At 35.3% G+C, this 6,938-nt stretch overlaps 1 pseudogene; it reads right to left on the bottom strand.

Annotated features, from left to right (window-relative positions):
* Positions 1 to 707: 707 nt before the first annotated feature.
* Positions 708 to 826, bottom strand: LOC112478726 (annotated as a pseudogene).
* Between the last annotated feature and the right edge of the window lie 6,112 nt (positions 827 to 6,938).

The raw sequence follows: 6,938 nt of genomic DNA, 5'->3' as shown, positions 1-6,938 counted from the left end.
CTTGCTTCATGGTTATTATGAGGCTTATATAAAACGTTTTATATTTACAACAGTCTATTTTAAGCTGATAACTGTGAACTCATACTAAGCTCTACATTTAGACTTCCTCTACACCATTTTATGCTTTTGCTGTCACAGTTTACATCTTTTTACCTTGTATAACTATTAAATTATTGTAGTTATAGTTATTTTAAATATTTTTGTCTTTTTTCCTTCATACTAGATTTATAAGTGATTTAATCACCACCACTAAACATGAGAATAAACTGAATAACTATATTTTAACATTTACCAATGAGATTTATACTTTCATATGTTTTCATATTACTAATTAGTATCCTTTTGTTTTGGCTTAAAGAAGTCTCTAACATTATTTTTTTATTTTTCAGTTACACTTGGCATACAATATTATATCAGTTTCCGGTTTGCAACATAGTGATTAGACATTTATATAACTTATGAAGTTATCATCTGGGTAAGTCTAGTACCTATCTGACACCATACATAGTTGTTCAATATTATTGGCTATATTCCCTACGCTGTACTTTCCATCCCCATGACTATTTTTATAACCAGCAATTTGTATTTCATCCCTTTCACCTTTTTAATCAGCCCCCAATCTCCCTCCCATTTGACAACTGTCATTTTGTTCTCTGTATCCACGAGTTTCTGTTTTTTTGTTTTCTTTTGTTTTGTTTTGTTTTTAATTCCTACAGCACCTGGTATTCCTAGGTGGTTTCCCATCCAGGTACTAACCAGGCCCAAATCTGCTTAGCTTCGAAGATCAAATGAGATCGGGAACATTCAGAGTGGCATGGCCATAGACTGTTCTGGGATTTTTTTTGCTCACTTTTTTGTTTGTTTTTTAAATTCTACATATAAATGAAATTATATGATGTTTTTATTTCTCTGTCTTATTTCACTTAGCATAAAACCCTCTAGGTCCTTCCATGTTGTCACAAAGGCAAGATTTTGTTCCTTTCATGGCCGTGTAATATTCTCTCATATATCTATACTGCTTCTTTATCCATTCGTCTATCGATGGATACTTTGGTTGTTTCTGTATTTCGGCTATTGTAAATAATGCTGCAGTGAACTAAGGGTGTATATACCTTTTCAAATTAGTATTTTGGGTTTCTTCAGATAAATACCCAGAAGTTGGATTGCTGAATCATATAGTAGTTCTATTTTTAATATTTTGAGGAACCGCCATACTGTTTTCCAAGTCTCTACACCAATTTGCAAACCTGCTAACAGTGCACAAGGGTTCCCTTTTTTCTGTATCCTGGGCAACACTTGTTGTTTATTTAATGATAATAGCTATTCTGACAGGTGTGAGGTCATATCTCATTGTGGTTTTAATTTGCATTTCCTTAATGATTAGTGACATTGAGCATCTTTTAATATGTTTATTAGCCATCAATATGTCATCTTTGGAAAAATGTCTATTCAAGTAAGATGCCTATTTTTTAATTGAATTGTTTATATTTTTGGTGTTAAGTTGCATGAATTCCTTATATATTTTGGATATTAATTCCTTATTAGATGTGTCATTGGTGAATATCTTCTCCCATTCAGAAGGTCACCTTTTTGTTTTGTTGGTGGTTTCCTTTGTTGTGCAAAAACTTTTTAGTTTGATGTAGTCCCGTTTGTTTATTTTTTGTTTGTTTGTCTGAAGAAACAGATCCAAAATATTACTAAGAGCAATGTCAAAGAGTTTACTTGCCTATGTTTTCTTCTAGGAGTTTTATGGTTTGGAGTCTTACATTTAAGTCTTTAATGCAAAATGTGCTTAACTTTAACAAATTGTTTTTAGAAATCTTCCCTGCTGACTTTACTTGAATAATTCAAAGGTTACCACAGTTTAGAGATGTCAGATAATAAAATAAAATCAGAAGTACTAATTAGAATCTTAAATAATAATAGATCCCATTATACTGTCTAAGATTTTACTAGACTCATCAGTAAACAAAACAAGCCAATGTACTAACAAAAAACTAATTTTTAATCATGATTAAATGATATTGTGGTCAAGACAAATATTTTCATCACAATATCTGTACATTTTGATTTAGCTTTCTGTTTCAGCATCTGCTTCTTGACAAACGTAGTAAGATCTTCCTCGGGCAATGTTTTCAGCTTAGATTTTCCAGTCCCAGGGGTGGTAGGTGAAGCCACCCCATGCTCACAGGATCCTTCTCCATGCCCACTGCGCCCAGAGGCTCCAGGCCGCTGTCCAGCCTCCACACTTCTGTCTGTGGCTTATCTTTCTTATTTTTGCTTTTTCAGACAACTGCACAGTCGGGGTGGGGGAGTAAGAGTGAGTTCATTGACTTATGACTTTGGAAGTGGTAGCAGCAGGAGCAGAAGAGGTTGAGTCACACTAATGGCTAAGCATGGAGTAGGGATTGATGAGGTGAGCACACAACCTATATGCCAGAGCAGTCTTGCTCCAGTCTGGAATGATCTCCTGGATTCTGAAGGTATTCTGGTCTCCAGGAGGCTGAGATGCACTTTGGTTCCTATTTTTCTATTTAGAACAGGTGGAATTCCTGTTCTTGGGTCTCACACCTGGCTGAGATCCAGTCTTCCTTAATTCTCCAATTTCCTTGTAATAAGTACCTAGACCAAGGTAACTCCAATTTGTTCTGTTCTGTATAACTAAAAATTATAACTAGCACAGAAACTAAATTTAGTTTTTGTCATGATGAATATTTATCAACTGTGAAACTAACAAAAAACAGCACTCTAGATAATTTTTCTTGCTCCTTTTTTTTTTAAAGAAAGCCATTCTGTTTTAGCTAATAAACAATCATAAAACAAAGAAAAACTGCCTTCTGTTCCAATCATCACCAGAGCATTAAGTGTGAGATATAGTTAACTACAGATGAGACCCTTTGAGGAATTTGCTTTGTTAAAATGTGACCCCTTAAAGTTCCAAATGTTTGTAGAACATAAAACCAGTTTCACTGATATTTAGAAGAGATTGCAAAGAAGAATTTTATGTAACTGGTTACAGAGCGTATTTTCATGTCTATGTTTGAAATTTGTTACTTGTGCTAATTAGTATGTGACAATGTGTGTGTGTATATGTGAATTGTTTCAAAGATAATAATTCTATTAGTCGAAGTTCTCATATATCTTAAGTTTATATAATATGACAGAATTATAAAACTGATAATGCAATGCGATTTAACCTATAGTTCAGTGACTTTATCTTATTGTTGAGGATGACAACAGAATATACAAAACAAGTAAATATTTACTTTTATGTTTGACAGTTGAATGAATCTTCTTTAAAATTAGGGTATCTAATTCATAAGGACACCATAACACTTAATTACAATGTGGTAAATTCTTAAATATTTATCACCCAAGAAAAACAAATTAATCATCCCAAATAGAACTCCATTTACATATGCCTCCAACGTTTCTACCTTCTGTTTTTATTTTTCAGAATTTTCAGGTATAGTGGATCTAAATGTCAAAGGAAAAAATATCCTCACATTCTTACATTACTGTATTTTACTATATTACTTTTTTGGAGCGTTGGGTGTTTGTTGTTGCTATACTCTAACAAAAAGCCTAAATATTTACATAAGGAACCAGGCAAATAATTGCAATAAACTTTGTTTTGTTTTTAGTTTAGTTTGCTTTCTTAGTTCAGTTGGGATTTTGGGGGAGTAGGGTGGCTTTTATTTGTAAAACTCAAATAATGACAATATCTTATTGCTGCCAGACAAAGCACAAAGTACTTTAACTTGACTTATGTCATTCAGTTATATCTCCACTTCTCATCTTGATTACCATCATCTACTGACTTGGTCACTCCTTCCATTCCCTGAACTCTGTTGTACCTGGCTCTCAGTCCCCCAACCCCCACCCCGACTCGTGTCATTAACCTAATCTGCATCAGTGTTCAGTTGATAAGCATTCAGTATCTTGCCCTCTCACCTAATTAACCTCACCCCAAGTGACTTTTTCCAACCCAGCTCAGTCATCCTTTCATTAAAGTCACATCCACCTCAGATTTTCTCTATTCCTGTCCCCACTTCTGTTCTCACATCAAAATCACTAAGTAGACATTATGTGGGACCACAATATCCTACTATTTTAGCTTCTTCTTTAGGTTGATTATCATCAAGCCCCTTCTCACCCTCTATCTGGATAAGCTCATCTACCAAAGTGGTTTAAATACAACTGTATGCCAAAAACTCACAAATTTAAATCTCCAATCCAGACCTCTCTTCTGAGCTCCAGACTTCAACAGTCTTCTCAAGATTCAGATAACTCACAAGTATCTTAAACAAGCATTCAAAATTGATATCCTCCTCTTCCCCCCAAAATCTGTTCCCCCTTTATCTTTCCCACCTTAATAAATGGTACCTGTGTTCACCCAGTTGATTAATCCAGAAACCTGAGTGTCATTTTTGACAATTCTCTTTTCTTCACTTCCCGTCTCCAATCCATCATCAAATTTCGTACCTTCTAAAATATACTTTGATACTTCTCTCCATTTTTACTATCTTTTCCCCTAAGCCATCAGTTCTTGCCTAGACTAGGGCAATAACCTTTTAACTGGCCTCCTCTCATCCACTTTTGCCATTTCCATCACATTGTCCACATACAATCTGGTATGTATAACTCCCCTACTAAAATTGCCCTTAAAAAAAGTTCACATGTTTTATCATTGTTTCAAAGTCCCCCTGTAATCAGGCCCCTGTTGATCCTTGTAGCTCCATTTAGTACCACCTCCCCTGGTTCACATGGCTCTAGCCACAGCCCTTGTCTTTCTGTTCCTCAAATACACCAAGCTTATTCTCATATGTTTTCCTGGCCTGTAGACTTTCCTCAGTCCTCACCTTATAATTCCTATTTATATTTAAGGTATCCGCTTCATTCATTCATTCAATAAATAGTTATTAAGTATCTACTCTGAGCTAAGTTCTCTGCTAGGCACTATGAATGTAATAGAAGGCAAAATGGACCTGGATCCTACTCCATGAAGCTTATAATTTAGTTGAGGGAAGTGAACACAAAATAAAATATAAAAATACATATAAAATAGCTCCATGGTGCTAAGAGAGCCTATGATGGGGATTTGGCCTTGGCAGGAAGGTGAGAAGACAGAAGAAACAACTGAGTAGAGATCTGAAGGACAACAGCATTAAAGGGAAAAAAGGGGGTTACAAGCAGAGTAAGTTGTACATTTATAGGAACAGCAGAGGAGCGATCATGGGGCTTACAAAGGCCCAAAAGAAAGCCAATGTGGCTGAGAGAATAAGGGAAGTGTGCTAAGAGATCAGCTGGAAATGCCAAAACATGCGGGGCTGAGGTAAATGACTCTAATACCTTAGGGAATGAGCAGATAATATATGGAATGACAAGAAGGAGCAGCAGAACCTGTGGTAAAATGGAGAATATAAACCTTGCCAACAGGCATTCAAATTTCAATTTGAAACAAGACAACACCATGCTGCAAAAATAATATGCATTTCACCATAAGTTTGTGCCCCCTGATGTGGTATTGAAAATCATGATTAAAAATTTTGTCTTTATCTAAAAACTACATAAGAAGATGCTGAAATAGGAGTTTTATGAGGAGAGTGACATTAACAGATTTGTGTTTTTTAAAATATACTGTTTGGAAAACTAAAAAGGAAAATAAAACTATCAATAATATCCTCACATGAGAGATATTACATCCATGAAAACAAAACAAGATGTCCTTCCAGCTACAATATAATAAGTAAGTTGGAGATTCTAGGTAAAACTGGCAAAAACAAACAAACAAACAAACACACATTTATCTAATTTTCCCTTGCTTACAAAACTCTACCAGAAGGAATTTTGTTTTTAATTAATAAGTACAAAACAATATGGAAAAAAAGAAAGGAGACGACAACACCAAAAATTTTGAGACTAGAATATAGATGGAGGTTTACAGCAGACTTGAGGATCCCAAAAAGCCAAATCCTAAACTGGTGGTAGCAAAAGTCAAGAATCGGCTTCATTTGTAACCACAGAATCCTCAAGGGTCCATGACTTAATAGCACCAAGTACCTCCGGACATGAAGGTGAAGGAGGTCCCCAAATCAGAAGGACCAGATGAAGCTATTTGAAGAGCAGGTATATCCTTAGCCCTGCTCTGATGCTCTCTGCTGTAGAGCCACTGCCCCTCCTCTCACCCTGGTAGAAGCCTAGAAGTTTGTTCTCTAGGGAGAGTAAAATAAAGGGATTTGGGACTGGTGGACACCGAGCTCAGTGGAAGGTGAAGATATCATGCCAGAAAAAAAAAAAAAGGAATATCCCAATGGTGAATGCTGAGACATCAGCCTTCTTCTTCTACTTGACTTCTAAAATATTATTAACCAGGCCTTTCCTCTCCTAGCAAGAGATTAGTAAAGTCTGCCCTGAGGATTCTGACCAAAATAAGATGAGAATCATAAAATAACCCAATCAGATATTCCTAAAGTAAAACCCAACTAGGGTAGTCAAACACTCACAAATATTAGCAGATAACAAATAATAGGAAAAATTCAGTAGTCAAGTTAGTCAGGGCTGTTACTTGAAAAATAGATATGGAAATACAGAAAAAAAGATTTAAATAATAAAGTACAGGAAGTAGAATGTACAAATAACTGGAGTTGTAGAAAGAAAGTACAGTGAAAAATGAAAATCATCAATGAAATAGTTTAAGAAACTTTCTCAGAACTGAAGGACATAGTTTTCCAGATTGCAATGGCCCACAGGGCCTAATAAGATGGATGAAAATAGGCCCACAAAAGTAACTTTATTGTCACATCTCATAACGCTGAAGACAAAGAGGTCACATACAAAAAAATTCTAAGGCAGTGGAACAATGCCTTTAAAATTCTGAATGAAAATTAATTCCTATCTCGAATTCTGTACACATCCAAACTATCAATCATACATGA

The sequence above is a fragment of the Pteropus alecto genome, unplaced genomic scaffold (assembly GCF_000325575.1).
Source record: "Pteropus alecto unplaced genomic scaffold, ASM32557v1 scaffold22, whole genome shotgun sequence".
NCBI lineage: Eukaryota > Metazoa > Chordata > Mammalia > Chiroptera > Pteropodidae > Pteropus > Pteropus alecto.
The sequence above is the reverse complement of the archived record's forward strand: the minus strand, read 5'-3'. Positions and strand labels throughout refer to the sequence as shown.